The sequence below is a fragment of the Saccopteryx leptura genome, chromosome X (genome assembly GCF_036850995.1).
Source record: "Saccopteryx leptura isolate mSacLep1 chromosome X, mSacLep1_pri_phased_curated, whole genome shotgun sequence".
NCBI classification, from domain to species: domain Eukaryota; kingdom Metazoa; phylum Chordata; class Mammalia; order Chiroptera; family Emballonuridae; genus Saccopteryx; species Saccopteryx leptura.
The window spans coordinates 27,523,401-27,546,876 of record NC_089516.1 but is presented as its reverse complement, the minus strand read 5'-3'; the positions used below and the strand labels follow the sequence as shown (position 1 = coordinate 27,546,876).

Below are 23,476 nucleotides of genomic sequence, written 5' to 3'. Positions count from 1 at the left end.
AAGGAGGTGGATTCTAGGAGGCTGATGGGTGGCACTTTAGTTTTCTCTGTCTCTGCTGAGTGTGAGCTTTAGTCCATTTGGTCCATAGATCTTTTAGGCATGCCTGCAAGCCCAGCTGGGTTTCCTTTGATTTATTATAGTTATTCAATTTACTAAAAATTTGAGTGGAGAGATCAGGAGTATTTCTCATGTAGCCCCTACTCTGACATCATCTATGAGAAAGTATTTGCAAATTATTTATCAGATATGGGGTTAACATCCTTAAACATAAATAACCTATACAACTCAATAACAGTAATAACAACAAAACCCCCAAACAATCCAATTTTAAAAATGTGTGCAGAAACTAGGCATTTTTTCAAAGAAGACATCCAAACAGCCACCAGGAACATGAAAAGATGATCAACATCACTATTCATCAGGGAAATAAAAGGTGAAAACCACAAGATTTCACCTCACATTTGTTACAATAGCTATCATAAAGAAGACAACAGATAACAAGTGTTAATGAAGATGTGAACTGTTGATTGTATTGTGTGCCCATGACCCAAAATCAAATCATTTTCCATTACAGTATTTTTGTCCCACTTTACTCCTTTCCCACATACACACCCTCCTCCTGGTAATCACTTCACTTTTATCTATGTCCATGAGTCTCATTTTTATATTTCACCTATGTGTGAAATCATATAGTTCTTAGCTTTTTCTGATTTACTTATTTCACTCACTATAATGTTCTCAAGTTCCATCCATGTTGTAAATCTAGACTAGAATTCATAGATTCTTTAAAATGCTGCAATCCTAGATTCTTTAAGAAATTTACAAAGGCTAATAGTTTTGCCTCAGTATGTTACATATTACATGATTGAGAAAGCTTATTTGGTTATTTGACACCTTTTGTTACATCTATGGAAATAATCAGTCTAAACTATAATGAGGCCAGCTTTTTATCTGATTAGTATTTGGAGAGAGTTTTGGACTAAAATGGGGAATGCTATAGGCTGAATGTTTGTGTCTACTGCCCAAATTTTTATGTTGAAATCCTAATCCCTAATGTAATAGTATTTGGATATGGGGTATTTGAAAGATAATTAGGTCATTCATGAAAGTGGAACTCTCATTAATGGGATTAGTGTCCTGATAAGAAAAGCCATGAGAGAGATGATCTGTCTGCTATGTGAGGACACAACAAGATAATAGCCATCTGGAAACCAAGAAGAGGGCTCTCACTAGAACCTGACTATTCTGGCACCTTGATCTTGGACTTTCTAACCTCTAGAACTGTGAGAAATAACTTGTTATTTAAGCCACCCCCTGTATTGTATTTGTTGTTTCAGCCTGAACTAAGGCAGGGAGATGTTTGAAAAAATTATTTTAATTGAGCACCTTTTCCTATATCTGTTGACCATTCCTATGTTTTCTTGGGAGAAATGTCTGTTCAGGTCCTCTACTTCTTTCCTAATTAGATTATTTATTTGGTGTTGAAATGTATGAGTTCTTCATATTTTTGGCTATTAACCCCTTTTGGGAACTGTTGTTTGTAAATATCTTCTCCCATTTGGTTGGGTGCCTTTTTTTGTTTTGTTGGTGATTTCTTTTGCTGTGCGCAAGCTTTTTAGTTTGATATAGTCCCATTCATTTATTTTTGCCTTTACCGCCCTTATCTCTTTGCTCATATTTATAAAATTCTCTCTAAGATGAAGGTCTATAAGTTTATTACTTATGTTTTTCTATGTAATTTGTTGTTTTAGACCAGGGGTCCCCAAACTACGGCCCGCAGGCCACATGCGGCCCCCTGAGACCATTTATCTGGCCCCCGCTGCACTTCTGGAAGGGGCACCTCTTTCATTGGTGGTGAGTGGAGGAGCATAGTTCCCATTGAAATACTGGTCAGTTTGTTGATTTAAACTTACTTGTTTGTTATTTTAAATATTGTATTTCTTCCTGTTTTGCTTTCTTACTTTAAAATAAGATATGTGCAGTGTGCATATTAGGGATTTGTTCATAGTTTTTTTTATAGTCCGGCCCTCCAACGGTCTGAGGGACGGTGAACTGGCCCCCTGTTTAAAAAGTTTGGGGACCCCTGTTTTAGACCTTATATTTAGGTCTTTGATCCATTTTGAATTAATTTTCATACATGGGGACAAACTGAGTCTAGTTTCATTCTTTTGCATGTGGCTTTCCAATTATCCCCAGCACCATAATTTTCCCAGTACCATTTTTTAAGAAGGATTTCTTTTCTTCATTGTGTATTTTTTTATCCTTTTTCAAAAACTATTTGCCCGTATACATGCGGTTTTATTTCTGGGTTCTCAATTCTGATGCATTGATCAGTGTGTCTGCTCTTCTGCCAATAGCATGCTGTTTTGATTGTCACTGCTCAGTGGTGCAATTTGAAGTCAGATAATGTGATTCCTCCGGCTTCATTTTTCCCCCCTTAGGATTGCTTTGGCTATTTGGGTTCTTTCGTAGTTCCATATGAATCTGATAATTTTCTGTTCTATTTCTTTAAAACATAACATTGGGATTTTGATGAGGATTACATTAAACTTGTAACTTGCTTTGGGTAAAATGGTCACTTCAGTTATGATGTTTCTTTCAGTCCATGAACGTAGAATATCTTTCCATTGTATTGTGTCTTTTTCCATTTCTTTTAATAATTTTTTTTTTTTTTTTACTTTTCAGTATATAGGACTTTACATCCTTTGTTAAGTTTATTCCTAGATATTTTATTCTTTTTGTTGCAATTGCAACTTCGCTAGTTATTAGGGAGGAAAGGGAGAGACAGAGGAGAGACAGAAGGGGGGGAGGAGCTGGAAGCATCAACTCCCATATGTCCCTTGACTAGGCAAGCCCAGGGTTTCGAACCAGTGACCTCAGCATTTCCAGGTCAATGCTTTATCCACTGCGCCACCACAGGTCAGGCTTCGCTAGTTATTAGGAAAGTGCAAATCAAAAATACAATGAAATACTACCTCACACCTATTAAAATGACTACAACGAACAAGACAAGTAAAAAGGGCTGGAGATGTTGTGGAGAAAAAGGAATCCGGAATCCTTGTTTACTACTAGTGCAAATGTAAACTAGTACAGTCAGTATGGAAAAGAGTATGGTGGCTTTCCAGTTTTCCCAACACCATTTGTTGAAGAGGCTTTCTTTTCTCCATTGTGTGTTGTTGGCCCCTTTATCAAAGATTATTTGACCATATATATGTGGTTTTATTTCTGGGCTTTCTATTCTGTTCCATTGGTCTGAGTGTCTATTTTTCTGCCAATACCATGCTGTTTTGATTATTGTGGCCCTATAATATAGTTTAAAGTCAGGTATTGTAATGCCCCCAGCTTCATTCTTTTTCCTTAGGATTGTTTTGGCTATTCGGGGTTTTTTATAGTTCCATATAAATCTGATGATTTTTTGTTCCATTTCTTTAAAAAATCTCATAGGAATTTTGATGGGAATTGCATTAAATTTGTATATTGCTTTGGGTAATATGGCCATTTTGATTATATTTATTCTTCCTATCCAAGAGCAAGGAATATTTTTCCATCTCATTGTATCTTTTTCGATTTCCCTTAACAATGCTTTGTAATTTTCATTATATAGGTCCTTTACATTCTTTGTTATGTTTATTCCTAGGTATTTTATTTTTTTTGTTGCAATCGTGAAGGGGATTATTTTTTTGAGTTCGTTTTCTAATATTTCATTGTTGGCATAGAGAAAGGCTATGGACTTCTGTATGTTAATTTTGTATCCTGCGACCTTACTGTATTGGTTTATTGTTTCTAATAATCTTTTTGTGGAGTCCTTCGGGTTTTCGATGTATAGGATCATATCATCAGCAAAGAGTGATACCTTTACTTCTTCTTTTCCAATATGGATGCCTTTTATTTCTTTGTCTTGTCATGTAGCCCCATGTTCATTGCAGCACTGTTCACAGTGGCCAAGACATGGAAACAACCAAAAAGCCCTTCAATAGAAGACTGGATAAAGAAGATGTGGCACATATACACTATGGAATACTACTCAGCCATAAGAAACGATGACATCAGATCATTTACAGCAAAATGGTGGGATCTTGATAACATTATAAGGAGTGAAATAAGTAAATCAGAAAAAAACAAGAACTACATGATTCCATACATTGGTGGAACATAAAAATGAGACTAAGAGACATGGACAAGAGTGTGGTGGTTACCAGGGGTGGGGGGAGGGAGGACAGGGGGAGAGTTAGGGGGAGGGGGAGGGGCACAGAGAACTAGATAGAGGGTGGCGAAGGACAATCTGACTTTGGGCGAGGGGTATGCAACATAATTTAATGACAAAATAACCTAGACATGTTTTCTTTGAATATATGTACCCTGATTTATTAATGTCATCCCATTACCATTAATAAAAATTTATTTAAAAAAAAAAAAAAAAAAAGAGTATGGTGGTTCTTAAAATAAGAACAGAGTTACCATATGACCCAGCAGTCCTTCTTCTGGGTATCTACCCGAAAAACTTGAAAGCATTTATTCACAAAGATATATGCATCCCTATGTTCACTGCAACATTATTCATTGTGGCCAAGACATGGAAATAACCAAAGTGTCCTTTAATAGAAGATTGGCTAAAGAAGATGTGGTACATATATACTATGGAATACTACTTAACATAAGAAATGCATGTTTGCCACAACATGGACTTACCTTGAGAATATTATGCTAAATGAAATAAGTCAGTCAGAAAATGCTAAGAACCATATGATTTCACTCATGTGTAGGACATAAAACTGAAACTCATAGACACAGACAACAATGTGCTGGTTATCAAAGTAAAGGGTAAGATGGGTTAAATATATGGTGAGTAAAAAAAGATCTGACTTTGGGAGGTGAGCAAATAATGCAATATATGGATCATGTATCATAAAAATGTACACTTGAAACCTATATAATTTTATTAACCTAAGTCACCCCCCAAATTTTAATTTAAAAAATTTATTAAAACTGAAAAAAGGCCAAAAAAAAGTTGGTGGCATGTCTTTTCAATGTTATTCAGAGATATTGTTCAATAAATTCACCCAATGATGGTATAATTTTGGAGGAGAATGTGCCTGTGTTTGACTTTGCTATTTATTACTCATTCAGAACCCAGACACTGTGAAGTTAATTGGTAAGATATAAATTTATGATAGAAAAGATTAACCCAATGGTTATTATTTGACTGTCCCATAGGACAATACTGAGTTTTATATATCTAATTTATCAGTCTTACTATAAAAAATTTTAGATGGCATTCTTGAAGACTAAACTATTCATCAAGTGCACTTGGAGCAAATTTTACCATCTTAGTGGTTTCCTCATTAATTAATTAGTTGAATAAAATCTTTAAAATATGCTCATTTTATATTTTTATAAGTCATTTTTAACTTTTAAAAATATTTTGACCCATATAAGGCATTTGTGTTTATAAAAACTTTATTTTCATATAAAGAAAATAATTCATATGGGTAATCCCATGGAATAAAAAATAGTGCTAGATTTTAGTCTCCTTTTGCCCTGAGTTATACTATTTAAATTGCCTTATTCAGACTTTGGATTAATTAAATGTGTATACTTCTGCAATGGCAAAGAGGATGACAGGCATTTTGCACACAGACTAAATGGTCTTAATGTCATGAACCAGAAACTGTCTCTAGAAATAACTGATCCTATTTTTCAATTACTTTCAGAAATGGCAGAATAATAGTAAATCTGCCAAAGCCAAAATTGTTTTTGGAAGACATTTTTCAGAGGTTGTATTGTGAATACTAATGAAGCCAGTGCAGCAATTTGTTTAGTTATTTCAATCTGTATTTAGCAGCTGACTCAAACCTGTCAGGTCACTGGGAAATGGTGTTGCATAAAGTCAGAATTTTTCTGGCCACTGGGAATTGGTTTTGCATAAAGTCAAAAGTTTTTCCCCATCAGAACAATACTGAAATTTTCTTCTAGCCCCAGTGGTATACACTTACACTTATAAATTTCCTGTGTAAAGTGTCTATACCATATTCTATAATATGGAACTCTGGGAGCTTCATCAACTACTTGCTAAGGCAAGTGAACAAATTCAAAGCTGCTTGTAAGAAAAAGGCTGACCCTGACCACAGGTAATATTACTTAAAGGTGAGAAATAATTTTGTCATCTCATTTAAGTGAGAATGATAAGGTCCTTTGCTATCTTATTTTTAAAAATGATAGTGCTCCCACCCCTAATCTGTCATACTTAGTGCCTTTTTAATTGTTAATTTTGTTTTTTCCATTCTGAAGTATAAACTTCATGATTCAGAAAATATTGTCTGTGTACAGGGTGGGAGAAAAAGAGGTTTACAGTTGTTCATATGGAAAATAATATAATAAAAAAAAATAATACAAGAATAAACTGTTTTGTGTACTCACGACTGTAAACCTACTTTTGCCCCACTTTTATTATTTTCCTGCTAAAAATCGCTGTTTTTATATGTGTCTGGTGAATAGTAAGTGTTCAACACATACACATTAAGTGAACTGAATGAAGGAATAAATGAATGAGTTTTATCTTAGTCCATTTAAAACTATAATAATATAAGAAAGTTTTATATTAGTCAAAGCACTTCTTCTTTGAAATTTCTTATTATATTATGGATTCATATGACCTTTTTTGTTTTTATTTTGCTTTAACAAAATTAAATGTTTAATAAATGACAGAACCTATTACGCTGGTCATTGTTATCTTACCTTCTTAAAAATTCAATAATTTGCAAATATTTTTTTTTCTATTTTAGTAATTTCTTGTGTATTTTTATAAGTCCTCCCAAATTCTTTTGTTAATCAAATAAAGTATACATTAAAATAAATATCATTTATATATAACCCCATAAAAATTAATTTTAAAAGCTCTGAAATGGTTGTTATATTACCCATATACCTATTCTCCCCAAATCCTCCAGAAAATAAAATAAGTTTAAAAGAAAATTATTTTTCTTCTTTGTAAAACTGTAAATTTTGAATAAATAAATAATTCTAACAAAACTGTTACACACATTTAAGTTAATTTGTAGTAAGAAAATTTTTCTTTTAGAATATGTGCTGACTACATTGGTTAGACAAGTACAATATTTCCTCCTATTGAGAAAGAGATAATCAAAGGCACTTAGTGTAGAGGAAGAATTAAATGTATGCAAAAGGTGAATTCTAACTTCAAGGAAGATTTGCCTTCTGTAGAGTGAGTTAAACTAAAAAATCATCAGCACAACAATAAGTTACTGTTAGGTAATATTACTATCAACAGTTCACATTGATCAAACATATTCATTTTCTTGTAAATGTCAACTAAATTAATCATTGTACAGTTGATTAAATGAAACAAAAGATCTGACATTGTGAATATATATTTTGTCATCTGTAATACATGTTAATGTTCTAATTGATATTTGGACTATAAATATATATAAACACAAATATTTAAGTATTTAAATTTGGTTGAAAATACAAAAAGAGAAAAGATATTCAAAGACTGGAATATGGCCTAAACATTCCAATTATTTGTTCACAAAAGCCTTTGCCAGTTAGTCTTTGGAACCTTTAATAATTTTCTGTTTAAGAACATTGCAAAAACTCCCACACAGCCAAAGCAATCCTGAAAAAAAAGAATGAAGCCAGAGGTATCATACAACTTGACTTCAAATTGTACTACAGAGTCATGATAATCAAAACAGCGTGGTACTGGCAGAAAAGCAGACATGCAGACCAATGGAACAGAATCAGGAGCCCAGAAATAAAACAAACAACACACACACACACACACACACACACACACACACACACAATATTTGACTAAGGAGCCAAAAACACACAACAGAAAAAAAAACCTCTTTAATAAATGGTGCTGGGAAAATTGGAAAGCCACATGCAAAAGGATGAAACTGGACTACAATTTGTTCCCATGCACAAAAATTAATTCAAAATGGATCAAAGACCTAAATATAAGATCTGAAACAATAAAGTACATAGAAGAAACCATAGATACTAAACTCATGGACCTTGGCCATAGAGAACATTTTATGAATTTGACCCCAAAAGCAAGGGAAGTAAAGGCAAAAATAAATGAATGGGACTATATCAAACTAAAAAGCTTCTCCACAGAAAAAGAAACTGACAACAAAACAAAAAAACAACCAACCAAATGGAAGATGATATTCACAAACAACAGCTCTGATATAGGGTTAATATCCAAATTATATTTAAAAACTCACAAAGCTCAGAAACAAACAAACAAACAATCCAATTATAAAATGGGGAGAGGACAGGATCAGAGAAGGGGAAGGAATTAGTAAAATTATATATACATAACACAGCGGTACAGATAACAGGACAGCAAATCCCAGAGGGAAGAGGGGAGGGAATTAGGGGGAGGGAAGTCAAAGGGGGTATAAATAAGGACACAGGGGTGAGGGTGAGAGTGTTGTATTCAGTGGGACACTTGAATCCATGTAAACACAATAAATTAAAATTAATGAAAATTTTAAAAATTGGGGAAAGGACTTGAACATACACTTCTCCCAAGAGAACATACAAATGGCCAACAGATGTATGAAAAGATGTTCATCTTCATTAGTTATTAGAGAAATGCAAATCAAAACTACAATGAGATACCACTTCACACCTGTTTGATTGACTGTTCTCAAGAAGACAGGTAAGAACAAGTATTGGAGGGGCTGTGGAGAAAAAGGAACCCTCATTCACTGCTGGTGGGAATGTAAATTAGTACAGCCATTATGGAAGAAAGTATGATTGTTCCTCAAAAAATTAAGACTAAAACTATCATGTGACTCAGCAATCCCTTTTCTGTGTATCTACCCAAAAGACTTGAAAACATTGGCATGTGAAGACACATGCACCTCCATGTTCATTGCAGCATTATTCACAGTGGCCAAGACAATAGAAACAACCAAAATGTCCTTCGATAGAGAACTGGATAAAGAAGATGTGGTACATATATACAATGAAATACTATTCAGCCATTAGAAACAATGACATATTGCCATTTATAACAACATGAATGGACCTTGAGAACATTATACTGAGTGAAATAAGTAAATCAGAAAAAGCTAAGAAGTATATGATTTCATATATAAGTGGGATATAAAACTGAGACTCATGAACATAGATAAAAGAAAAGTGGTTACCAGGGGGGAGGTTGAGGGGAGGAGAACGGGGTGTGGGTATTAAAGAGGAACAAATATATGGTGAAAGAAAATGATTTGACTTTGGGTGATGAGCACACAACATAATGAAGAGTTCAAATGCTATATAGATGTTTACCTGAAACTTATGTACTCTTATTGATCAGTGTCACTCCATTAGATTTAATTTTCTAAATAAAATATGTAACAAAGAACATTGCAGATATTATTTAGGGATTTTCAAGTTATGATGGCAGATAAGGATTAATAAATTATTTGCTCTTTAACCATTACAATAAACAATAAACCCTCCAAAATGTTTCCAACTTTCAACAACAATGAAAACCAGGAATCTCTAATCTGCATAACTCAAAGATGTATTTCTATCTATTGAGTGTGAGTGAGGTCATGAAGCAGAATAAGGTGTAGACAACAAAGATGCAGAGGGAAGAAGGGACTATAGCAACTCTTATTCATCTATTTGTCAAATTGTTTCACTCTTCTGAAAAAAAGAGAGGATTGTATCCTCTGTCCTCAATCTGTCCCATTCATGCCTCTCATTCTCCAATCAGTCCTGTTCTGAGTTGAGAGAGTTGTGGGAATGGTATCCTATGGAAAATGTAGTTATTTTTACCATCTTTGCTAATGAAAGGAAAAAAAAAAATTCTTAAGGGCACCCAGGCAGTGAGACCAAGGTATCCTTCCTTGGACCAGAATATTTACAAAAAACTGATACAATTACAAAATAGTAACAACAAAAATTTTTTTTGCAGAAGTTATGGTATGAGTTAATCAGTTTTCTCTTTGTTTTGCAAATCATAAAAATAATTCTAATAGCAATAATATAGTTATGAGAAAGGAGAATTCACTGACTTAGACCCTATATGAACATAACACCTGGTGAAGTGTCATGGGTGTTGCTACTTGTAAAAAAACAACAATAACAAAAGAAAACAAAACCCAAACTTTTGAAGAAAGATGCACCACATGAACTGAAATTAGTTTTAGGAAGCTGATACTCTCTTATGGTCTCAGTCAGTGTTGAAAGCTATGATGAAAACACAAGAATCCATGATGAAAATTGAGTTGATTTTAGTGTCAGGAAGAAATGAATAGAGACTACAGTGAGACAAGGAAATGTGTCAAAGGATTTAATATTGCAGACTGAAATTTAGTCTTAGATATAATGAAGTGTAGCGACGGTGTTGCAGACATTGAATCCGTCATGTGGAGGACAAATCTAGGACACTTACCCTGAATACAAAATAACAGAAAAGAAAAAAACGAGACAATTACAAACCACAAGATAAAGCATAGGAAGATAGAATAAGAAAATTTATGTTCCTAAGGAGGAGATAAAAACCAAAGGATATGAAAGAAAATCAATATGAGATATAATTTAAGAAAATATTATGCAACTGAAGAAAAGTTTGACTTACAAGACAAAGTATTTACTAAGAAAAAACACTCCCTCTTATCCTAGTGAATTCATAAAACATTTCAAGAAAAAATGAATAATTGTATAATCCAGGAGGCAGAAAAATGACTCTTACTCTAAGGAATAAATAATGACCTTTGAAACCTCTGCAATAAGTACAAAAGAGAGCAGAGTACAATTCACAATATTTTGAGAGAGAAAGGAAAGAAAGATTTATTATATGCCAGGTCATTTGTCAATCATGTATGTAGGAGGGTGAAAGTGAACCATCCGTGTTCTCTTATAAGACATACTCGATGATATATTCTAGCTAGCATCAATATGGATTACTTTTGAATTTATTAATTAAACATTTAATGATAGCTATCTGTAGTGAAATTATTAGTCAGACACAATGGTAGGCAATCAGGATAAAAAAATGGTCCAAATTTCACATAGCGCTATCAGGTGATAGTTGTACTTATGCAGTGCTAAAGAGTGTATAACTAAGAGAAAGAACACACAGAGAAAATCAAGGACAGCTGAGAAATATTTTATTGAGTTGAGAACTAAAGAATAAACAGAAGTAATTAAAGTCATTGGGATGAGGTGAAAATCTATTCAAAGATACCTGGAAGAGAGTAACCACAACATGGTCATGGAACTAAAAGAAACCATTGTGACTATAGAGGAGAAAAGGAGATCATAGTGTCACATGACATATAGGAAGTGACAGGAGCCAGAGAGCATGCATAGCCTTATAGGACTTATTAACATTTTTGGTCTTTATCAAAAAGCAATGAAAGTCATTGATTAATTTCTGGTGTGTGTGTACAGGGGAGGCATGTTCAGGTTCACTTTTTATTATTTATTAATTGATACGAGAGAGGAAAAAAGAGGAAGGTGGGAGAGAGGGGGGGAGCATTTATTTGTTGTTTCACTTAATTGTGCATTTATTGGTTGCTTCGTATATGTGCTCTGACTGGGGATCGAACTGACAACCTTGGTATTTCAGAATGATGCTTTAACCAACTGAACAATCCAGCCAGGTCCCAGATTTACATTTTTAAAAATTCACATTGGATGATGAATAGATTAAAAGAGAACAATTTGGACAATATGGATATAGGGAAACAACCTATGGTGCTATTTTTTTTTTTTGGAACACCTCCAAAGATGGTGAATTAGAGTGGTGGTGATTGAGATGACAGAAGAGGACATCTTAAAAATGTGCTGAATTAGGCACTAGGGTTTTGATATGTATAATTTATTGGACATTGATGTGTATCACTAAGATGAAGCATGTTAGAAGAAGTGGGTTCAGTATTGGGGAGGTTGCATGTGCAGTGTGGGGAATATTTTTAGTGTCTTCTTTAAGATATTTAAATGGAAATCTCAAATTTAGAGAAAGCAGTTAGGGTTACATTTCTTAGGAGAGTTCTATGACAGAGATACAAATCTGTGAATTATAACATGTGGAATTAAGGAAAAATTTTGGAACTGGATTGGACAGAGGAAAGAGATCACAAGTATAGAATAAACCTGGCAAAGAGGAACTGGTACTTAGTCCAGAAAGAAGTTAAAATTAAACTAATTGTAACTGTTATTGTAAACAAAATTTTAAAACAGCATTCATAATTAGAGGAAGTATAATACATTCTTTAACAACACAGAGGTTTATTATTTTTCTCACCTAAAATAAGTTACATGTGTATGCAACCCAGGGCTTGTTTGATAGTTTCGAGGTTATCATCATTCTTAGCAATTGATTTTGATTTCCAAGTTTTCCTCTGGTTCTGAGATTCCTGCTCTAGCTCTAATCTCATGTCTTTCTTCCAGGTAAGGAAAGGAGGAAGAATGGAAAATATTCAGGAAACTTACCTAGTTTATGCTGTATCTTGTTGTTTACTCCTGGACCTAAGGGCACTGCGAAATGTAGTTTTGGGATGGACACACTGCTGTCTGGTATGAAACGTGCTTTCTGTTAGTAAAGGAGAGAACAGACATTGGGGAAGTAATTGCTATAAACATCCTCTGGGAAAATTACTCGTCTATACTACTGTTTATATGGTATGCAGCATTACAGACATTCCGAATGAAATTTTTATCAAATTATGTTCAAATATTTAAAATGTTTGTACTCTTTTGACAGAGTGTTTTTACTATTAGAAAGTTATTCTAGTGAAACAGTAATTATATCATAACAAGCAGACTTGGGAAATTTACAGCTATGATCATCTTGGTATGTAGGTCAGAAACAATCCAAATGTCAAGAAGACCAGTCAAAGTTGTAAGTTCTAAATACCAACTAATTACTTCTTGAATGGGGTATGGGATATACTAGTTGTGCCTTTTAAGATACTTCAACCTGGAGCTCCTGATCCTGTTATTTTAATAATAAAGATCAATGAGTTATGTCAAATTTCATCCTTTTATTTAAGTTTTGCTATCCTTCACCCCGGTCAGCTTTCCCAAATAATCTATTCTTTCACTCTGACTCATCCAATGCTCTATAGCATGCTGCCAGTTAAATATTTTGTATTGCTCTGGTCTCTTATCATTATTGGGGACAAGTAAACCTCATCATCATCTGATTATACTTAGTATTGTCATTCAGAGATTTCATGTCCTGATGAATAAGGAATATGCTGTTTGTTTCATTCTTCATCTTGCAAAACCAGTTGAAATTTCTTTCTTCCTATATATGGTGAAAGACCACCAGTTATAATCAATTTGTTTCTGTAGGATCTTAATTTTCCTAAGCAATTTGGCTTACATAAAAAATATTAAGAAAGATACAAATTTACTCTTCATAAAAAGATAATTACTTAACAGAAAAAAGAATACTATATAGATTACATCCCCTTATCATTAAAATTTACTAATAAAATAAGTAAAAATTACTACTATAAAGGGTCATGCTTTTTATTCATAGACTAATATAATTACTGTACCATTTTCTCTGTTATATGTCTATTGTCAAAATTTAGAAAATGTGAATCTTTTTTAACTAGCTCATTTAGCCTTGCAATGTCCAAGCCATTTTGAAATCCTCTTCACTTTTGAGCAGCCATAATATATTCCAGGTCATGGGATCAGCTATTATTCAAGAAGAGCTAGTACTTTTTAAAACAAACAAACAAACAAAAAACTAAAGGATGAGAAAAGGTATTAGAAACTAAATTCTAGGCACTACGTATTGCATATCAGATTTTGCCATTTGAGTAAGTTTGGTAAATAGGATGAGTTTAATGCTGGGTCAAATTCTAGCTAACACTAGGAAAGATATTACTTCCTTTTTTTCCCTTTAAGTGAGAGGACGATGTGCCCCAACTGGGATTCACCTGGCAACTCCTGTCTGGGGCCTGAAGCTAGATGTTTGAATCAACTGAGCTATCCTCAGCACCTGAGGCCTATGCTTGACCCAATCGAGCCACTGGCTGTGAGAGGGTAGGAGGGTAAGAAGACGGAAGGTGAGGGGGAAAGAAGCAGATAATTGCTTCTCTTGTGTGCCCTGACTGGGATCAAACTCAGGGCATCTGCACAAGGGGCTGACGTTCTATCCACTGAGCAAACTGGCCATGGCCAGATATTACTTTTATTTCTTCTTCTTATTATTTTATTAAGTGAGAGTCAGGGAGGCAGAGAGACAGACTCTCGCATACACCCAGACTGGGATCCACCTGGCAAGCCCCCACACTGACTGATGCTCTATCCATCTGCGGCCACTGCCCCATTGCTCAGCAACCGAGCCATTTTAGTGTCTGAGACAAGGCTATGGATCCATCCTCAGTGCTCAGAGTCAAATTACTTGAACCATTCTAGCTATAGCTGCAGGAAGGGAAGAGAGAGAGAGAGAGAGAAGGGGAGGTGGATGAGTGGAAAAGCAGATGGTCACTTCTCCTGTGTGCCCTGACTGGGAATTGAACCTGGGACTTCAACACACCAGGCTGATGCTCTAATGCTGAGCCAACTGGCCAGGGTCCAGATATTACTTTTAAAAAGGCCATAAGTTCATAGTATTTACTGTTTAATGTTATTAACTTTTTTAATTTTTTGATCTGAAGTTTAGTTTACTCTTTCAGTGAAATGAATATTTAAATTATTAATCCTTCCCCAAAGTTTTAAATATACCCCTTTTTCTTTTGTAATTTTTATGTATCATTGACTTCTGTTCGAATCATTTGATTTTTTTCATTATTTTCACTATTGGTTACAGTAAAAGCAATAAATGTTTTTTAATGTTTCTATTCCTTTAAGTTATCTTATTGAAAGGTAGTGAAATAAAATATACAGAAATAAAAGTTTATTTTTTATATTGTAGAAATGAAGCTCTACATTATAATTAGAGATTGAAGTTATTGTTTTTAAAGTAAAATGTAAAAATATACACTGTCATAATTATGTTTTGTGATATATATACACAAATTCATGTTTTAAGTTAAAGAAAAAACTCATTCTATGCAATTATTATAGCAAATAAAATTATTAGTAGCACCATTTAGTGTGCTGTTATAAAATTTACCACTTGTTATCTTGAAGACATCAATAATCTTTGTGCAAATATGAAATGTAAATATACAACTAGTTAATCACTTATTTAAAATATTTGTTGATTATGTACTCTGTGCTAAACATTCTTCAGAGTCTATGGATACAATAATAAACAAAATATTCACATCTTTACCTTCCTATAAAGTCACAAAACAGTTGAGAAAACATCCAATTAAATAAAGGATTATGTTATAGCTTATGGAATGTTATGGTAGGAGAAATTAGAATTTTATGGAAATCTATGGCCATGAAACAAAACTTGTCTTAGTGATGATCTCCTTGAGAATGCCACATTTACATTAAGAAATAGAAAGTGAATAGGACTTAGCCAGAGAGAAGGTAAAGATTGGTGGTACTGTGGAAGTGATGACCTTGTAAAGTGAATGTCATCTACTTTTAGGTGTCAGACATTATCCAAAGGGCAAAAACAAGTCATTGAAGGGACTTAGGTAGTGAAAAATCAGATTTATATTTTCAGGTATATTACTTAGACTGGAATTTTGAATCGTAAAGAGACAGGGCTAGAGGCAACAGAGCAATTAGGAGGCTATTTCAGAACTGTAGTAAGAGGATATGGCCTAAACTGTGCAGGAAAGTAATGGTAGAGAGATAGAAAATAACCCAAATCCAGAGATGTTTTCTCTGAACATATGTACCCTAATTTATCTATGTCACCCCATTAAAATTAATTTAAAAAAAAGAAATGAATGACATGAACATGTTTCTAAAAGCCATGTTCCATTATTCTAGCTGAGAACAGCGACATGTCCCTCTAGAATCTCTGGACTAACCTGGCAATAAGCTAATAATTTAATAAATCTACATAAAGAAAAAAAAAGAAAATAACCCAAATCCAAACCATCAAAAGCCTGTTGCATGTAACAGCAAAATGTTTCCAAGATCTGACCACTGCTCACCATATTCTTTGCCATCATCCTGGTAGCCAACAACAAATCTCATCACAATTATTGCAGTAACCTCTTAACTATAGTTGTCCAATTTAGCCAATAAAAATTTTATCTGACAACTCTGCTTCTTACTGTTCTCCCACCTTCTGCCTCTTCTGCCCTGTCAGTCTCTTCTCAACATGGCAACAAGAGTACTATTACGAAAATACAACTCGTGTTTGAAAAATTTTAGGCCCTGACTGGTTGATTTACTGGTAGAACGTCTGCCTGGCATGTGGATGTCCCAAGTTCGATTCCTGATCAGGGCACACAGGAGAAGCAACCATCTGCTTCTCCATCCCTCCACCTCCCCCTTCTCTTTCTCTCTATCTTCCTATCCTGCAGCCATGACTTGGCTGATTCTAGCAAATTGGCCCCTGGCTCTGAGGATGGCTCCCTGGAGCCTCTGCCTCCGGCAGTAAAAATAGCTTGGTTGAATGCTTGGCCCCAGGTGGGCAGAGCATCGCCCCACAGAGGACTTGCCAAGTGGATCCCCATTACGGTGCATGCAGGAGTCTGTCTCTCTGCTTCCCCTGCTTTCATTTAATTAAAAAAATTCAAAAAAGCTCAACTGGGCAAGATATATTATGTTCTTTATACATTGCTAGGTTAAATTTGCTAATATTTTGTCTAGGATCTTTGCATGCATTTGTGTTAATAAGGTCTTTGGTCTCTAATTTTTCTTTCTTAGTCTGCCATGGTCAAGTTTTTCTATTGAGGTTATATTCTCATCATTACATGAATTGTGGAGTAATCTACTTATTTTTGTTCGTCTATTATCTGAAAATTTGTTTATGAGATTAGATTTATTTTTTGTAAATTGGTAAAATTTGCCTGAAAACAACTTAGGCCTGGTGTTTGTTAATACTTTACATTTGAAAAAACTGATTCAATTTGTTTGTTATAAGACAATGTTTTGAGTGAAATTTCTTTTTGTCACAGAGACAGAGAAAGACAGAGAGAGGGACTAATAGGGACAGAAAGACAGGAAGGGAGAGAGATGAGAAGGATCAATTTTTTGTTGCGGCACCTTAGTTGTTCATTGATTGCTTTCTCATATGTGCCTTGACTGGGGGGGCTACAGCAGACTGAGTGACCCCTTGCTCAAGCCAGCAACCTTAGGCTCAAGCTGGTGAGATTTGCTCAAGCCAAATGAGCCCACGCTTAAGTTGGTGACGTTGGGGTTTTGAACCTGGGTCCTCCGCATCCCAGTCCAATGCACTCTCCACTACTATGACACTGCCTGGTCAGGCTTGAGTTAATTTTTATAACATTATTTTTTTTAGAAAATCGACTAGTTTGTCTAGATTTTTAACTGTATTGTTATAAAATTCTAAATTGTTTTTTCTTTGTTATCTGAGTTTTATCTATTTTTTGTTGTTGTTCTTTTCCAAGTGAGAGGAGTGGAGAGAGAGAGACAGATTTACCCATGTTCCCCAACTGGGATCCACCCAGCAACCCACGTCTGGGGCTAATGCTATGGTCACCTGGGGCCATGCTCACAACTGAGCTATTTTTAGTACCTGAGGCAGAGGCTCCACAAGTCATCCTCAGTGCCTGGGCCGATGCATTCAAACCAATCAAGCCATGGCTGTGGGAGGGGAAGAGAGTGGGGAAGAATGAAGAAACAGATGGTCACTTCTCCTGTGTTCCCTGACTGGGAATTGAACCTAGGACATCCACACGCTAGGCCAACCCTCTACCATTGAGTCAACTGACCAGGGCCTGAGTTTTATCTTTATTTATGTCCTCCCTCATATTGTTTACACATGTTGCTGTTCTTTTTTTTTTTTTTGTACACATGCTGCTGTTCTTATTGATTAATTTTGCCAGTGCCTTTGCAGTTTTATTTTTTAAAAATAATCAACTTCTGTCTTGCTGATTCTATTATGTGTTTTGATTTTCATAAAAATATGATGTTATACTCATTACCTCTTAATTTCTATATTATTTGCTTTACTCTGGTTTTCATATACTATTCTGTTATGTGTGTTTAAATTTTTCATATTTTTTCTATTTGTCAAATTTTTATATAACTGTTTGTTTAACCTAGAAGTCCAATTGATTCAGTATATTTTTGGCAAGAATATGTCATAAGTAGTGCTGTGTAATTACTATTGATTATTTTACCTCCTGTGAATTTTCTGTATAATGAACTGGTTACATAAGTAAAATCTTAAGAGTTGAACTCTGAAGGGTTAAGCATAATTATGATAATCGGATTTATTATCAACTTTAATAAATTTGATATATTTAATTATTTATTTTCTTTTCAAAGCTCAAGTTGTCCCATCTTTGGCTAGCAGGAGTCCAAGTTGCCTCCTGTGTCCTTGCATAGTGTGTGACAGAATCTAGGTATAGAATTCTGAAATGACGAGATAACCAGGCTTATTTTGGGGCTTTCTGGTCATAGCTTGGAAACATACATGCCTCCTAGGAACCCTGGTAGTTTCTTTCAATGAAAAAATATATTTGGAATATATATATCTGCATGATATGTTTGATTTTTCTACTGAGTTGTTTTTCTACTGAGAATGCAGTTTCTCAGGCATTTTAGTGGAGAGCTAAGAGACATTTATTTTATTTATTTTAGAGCAAGAAAAATAAATTCTACCCAGAGAGGAATCCATACGGCATTGTTCTGGGTTCCTCTCAGAAAGGGAAACTTCACATCTGTAGCCTAATATTCTGCAAATGAAGGAGAAAACTATCCCCAAATTTCTTGAAGCAGAGACTTACTGTATTTCCCCATGTATAAGACGCTCCCATGTATAAGACACACCTTAATTTTGGGGCCCAAAATTTGAAAAAAATGTATTGGATAATGTTATTGAACTCGAGTTTTATTCATCATAAAATTCATACTACTCTTCATTATTGTAAGAACTCCCATCCATTAACTTGTCCTCACCTGTGTCTGATGACGAATCACTGTTTTCAACAAACAAAAGCAAAAACAAGAGCAAAAAAGCAGGGAGTGCAAGTAAAAATATCTACAGCCACTGTATAAGATGCACCCAGTTTTTCGACCCCAAATTTTTTGAAAAATTGTGCATCTTAAATATGGGGAAATACAAGTACTTAGGTGACACCAACCTTGATTTCTAAATGGAACAGTGCATCTACAAAAGGAAAAATATGGCATTATCTTATAAATCCAAAGAAAACCTGGAACAAGGTTTTGTGGACAGCTCATGTCATTACTGCCACTGAAAATCTGGCTGATGTCAGTGTCATATCCTCTAGGAACACTGGCCAGTAAGCTGTGTTAAAGATTGTAGCTACCCCTGAGGCCACTTCCATTGCTAGCCACTTCAGTCTTGGAATCCCCATAAACCTGATCAAGGGCAACCTTTTCTGGTGGTGACTGATCCCAGGGCTGACCACAAGCCTCTCACAGAGGCATCTCATGTTAACCTGCCTACCACTGTTCTGTGTAACAGACTCTCCTCTGCGCCATGTGGACACTGCCATCCTTTGCAACAACAAGAGGGCTCACTCAGTGGGTCTGATGTGGATGCTGGCCTGGAAAGTTCTATGCATGTGTGACACCATCTCCCGTGAACATCCATGGGAAGTTATGCCTGATCTCTACTCCAGAGACCCTGAAGAGATGGAAAAAGAAGAGCAGGATGCTGCTGAAAGGCTGTGATGGAGGAGGAATTTCAGGGTGAACGGACCACTCCAGCTCCCAAGTTCACTGCCGCTCAACTTGAGGCTGCAGACTGGGCTGAAAGCGCACAAATATCCCCTGTGCCTAGTCAGCGGTTCCTTACTGAAGATTAGAATGCTCAGCCCGCCAGTGAAGACTGGTGAGCAGCTCCCACTGTTCAGGCAATGAAATGGGTAGAAACAACCACTGAGTGGTCATAAGCTCATCTTCCATAGGCTCTTTTTTAAAATTAAAAAAGATTTTTTTTTTAATTCAGTGAGAGGAGGGGAGGCAGAGACAGACTCCCACATGTTCCTAGACAGGGATCCACCTGGCAAGCCCACTAGAGGACAATGCCCTGCCAATCTGGGGCATTGCTCTGTTGCTCAGCAACTGTGCTCTTTCTTAGCACCTGAGGTAGAGGCCATGGAGCCATCTTCCGTGCTCGGGGCCCACTAGCATCAATTTAGCCATGGCTGCAGGAGGGGAAGGGAGAGAGAGAGAGAGAGAGAGAGAGAGAGAGAGAGAGAGAGAGAGAGAGGTGAGAGAGGGGAGGAGTGGAGAAGCAAATGGGTGCTTCTCCTGTGTGCCCTGACCAGAATCAAAACTGGGACATCCACACTTTGAGAAAGGCTCAACTACTGAGACAACAGGTCAGGGCATTCCATAGGCCAGTGGTTTTCAAAGTGTGTGCCAGGGCACATGTGTGCACCCTAGAAGATTTCCAGGTGCACTTTATGGTCTTCTGGAGAAATATGTGCCTGTTGGGGACCAAAAAACCAACAGGGTTTTTGGAGTTTAGATTTGGGGGGGACAGAGGTCTGGGGAATTGTCTGTAAGCTGACAGTCTGCTCAACCTCCCACCTCACTTGCCTGATTAAGTTGCAAAAGGCTGTTAAGCTTTGCTGGATTGTTTAAACTACCCTCCATGTTCCCTGGAAAGACTGGAGGCAAGGCTTCTATCCTTTGTTTGGTGTAAAGTTAAGATAATATGTATGATGGGGTTTTGGACTGATGATTAAACATAAGGAATTGTATCTTGGAGCCTTTTGGATGTCTATAAAAGAAGAATATGTGGCAATATCTAAAAAAGCTTTGAACATTTTACTACAATTTTCAACATCCTATTTATGTGAATTAGGATTTTCTACGCTCAACACAATTAAGAGTAAAAAGAGAGGAATTCTTCAATGTATTGATGAGGAAATGAGAGTTTGCCTTTCAAATATATGTCTAAACATTCAAGAAATCATTAGGACACAGCAGGCTCATGTTTCTTATTAACACAAGAATGAAAAAAGTTAACACATTCGCACCGGGACCTGCCAAATTTACTAAATCTTACTAAGAATGTATCTATATCTATAAAAAGATAACTCTTTTGTCATTTTTTTATTTTTAACAAATTCCCCTCTTTTTTACAAATTCTAAAAAACATAACTCAAAAAATGTACATAGAAATGTGTTTTAATGTCAGAATAAATTTAATTTTGTTGTCTGTATTTTGTTTAATTACCATAAAAGCACGCTTGGACTTTATATTTTTCTTTAGTATTTGACTTAATTATTATAACATATTTCTCAGAAATTTGTATATAGTGTGCCTACAATTATTTGTAGGATTTTAAATGTACCCCGACTTCAAAAAGTATGAGAACCACTATCATAGGCTCTTTACAGAATGGAAATAAAAAGTTAATGGAAAATAAAGTTTCTGAAAAGGTAAGTAAATACATTCTAAGTTCATAATTTTAAATAATTCTAAATTCCCCAATTTAAATGGGATTAAAAGATTAACTCCCAGTTCTAAATGATATTAGTAAGTTACTTATATGCTTTGTGTATGATGGATTATGTTTGCATGTTTATAACATTTTTAAAATCATACATTAACTTTTGGGTTGATCCCAGGTTTTGGCACCAAAAATAAAATAAAATAATTCCAATATTAAACTTAATAACAGGACCACTAGCTTCAACTTAAGATTTAATTATCTTTATTTTTGTTTCACTTACATATATACAGCCAAACTTCTATTTTTAAATTCATTGATTTACATTTTTCCTTTTTTATTTAATGTTATCTTTCAAATATATATATATATATATATATATATATATATATATATATATATATGAAAGATACAGAATGGAAATAAGGTCAAAATTATAAAACAAGCCACATTAGAAAAATCTCTTAACTTTTATCCTTGTTCTTCCCACCATCTCTCTTTTGTCTTCTTCCAATTTAAAGTTTACTGTTTCTTTTAATTAATTCTTGGTGTATGCTTCTGCTGTTTCTTTTTGAAAAGACTAGCAAATATGCATGTATGTGTATATGAGTGTGTGTATAAGTTCCCACACCTCTGTTACCCAAAAGGTACCTAAAAAGTATAACATGTTTTTCTTCTTTTTTGTTACAACTGTTTATGTTTTAGCAAATGGTAGAAAAACAAATAGCCTTGTGCATAAATCATTTCGTATTTCTTTGAATGTATCTTGGGGATTAGTTTCCTAGCAGTGGGATTACTGAATCAATGAATCAGTGCATGTATAATTTTGCTAATTAATATCAAATTCACACAGGTAGTATAGTTCTGCATTTCTACTAACAATGTGAAAATGATTGTTTTCTCACACACTTAACAACAGAGCATGATGTCAAAGTTTCCTGTTTTTGCCAAGGTTAGAAATAATATCTTAGGACGTCAGAGAAATGGTGCCATGAGGAGCGCTACCGATAAATTTCCCCCAAATTTAAACAAGTTCTTTAACCAGAGACAGAAAAATCTATCCTTGGAACGACTGGAAATCCCACACACTGAAAACGAAGGTATGATTGAGTGAAAAAATTGACTAAATATATAATCAACCCTGTAGGAAATAAGACGGAGAAAGGAACGCTCTGCCTCACTAACCTGAGCAAGGGCTGCTTTCACTTGGAACTGAGAGAGAATGAGGGCTGAGTGTGTGGAGGGAGCCAGACTGTGGCACAGATGTCCAAGCTGAGGAAAGAGTGTGCCTGTGGCCAACTCATCCCACATGAGCTAACGCCCATGCCGGACCCTAGCAAAGACGGGCAAGCAGCAGCCGCCATTAGCCCCGATATCCTGGTTGGCGAGCACAGATAGTGTGCTAGAGGTTCCTCCTAGCACCCCGGGAGTGGGCACCCATGTTCCTGGACAGAGGGGCAGGGTCAGAGGCCTTTGCTTGGGCTGTAATCAGAGTCTCGGTGTGGTCTCTGCACCCTGAACAGCGGCACACAGGGAGTGCGTGAAAGCAAACTTCCCTACACCCAGACTTCTCCGGGTGGGCGGGGCCATTCAAGCTAACACCTCTGGGAAGAAAAAAATAAGAAAGCATTAGAAGGAGGGGCACACAAGCAGCTTTCAGTCTGTCTCTGGAGCAGATCTGTGGATCCAATCACTGAAATTAGCTTAACCCACATTCTGCTCACCTCCCAACTGACCCACGCAGCTTTAGCTGACAAGATCTCTCTCAGTTCAGTGATCTAAGACAAGAGGTGTGATATTTTTTTAGTGCCTCTTGCTATGCATGTAGGGGTGGGGGCAACTTCTGATTGGCAGAGCTTTCATACTTAGGGCTATACGTTAAAAAGAGGGACTTGGCAGCTTTTAAGACCTCCTGTTCTGCAGGCAGCGACTAGGGCATCTTTTTCACAGCCAAAACAGGTTACAAAGTGCAAAAAGCCTGGGGAGAGTGG

General features: G+C 35.6%; 1 pseudogene; it reads left to right on the top strand.

Annotated features, from left to right (window-relative positions):
* The window catches only part of LOC136386256 (small ribosomal subunit protein uS2 pseudogene), a 116,859-nt pseudogene extending 96,886 nt beyond the window's left edge, over positions 1–19,973 (top strand).
* Positions 19,974–23,476: the final 3,503 nt, after the last annotated feature.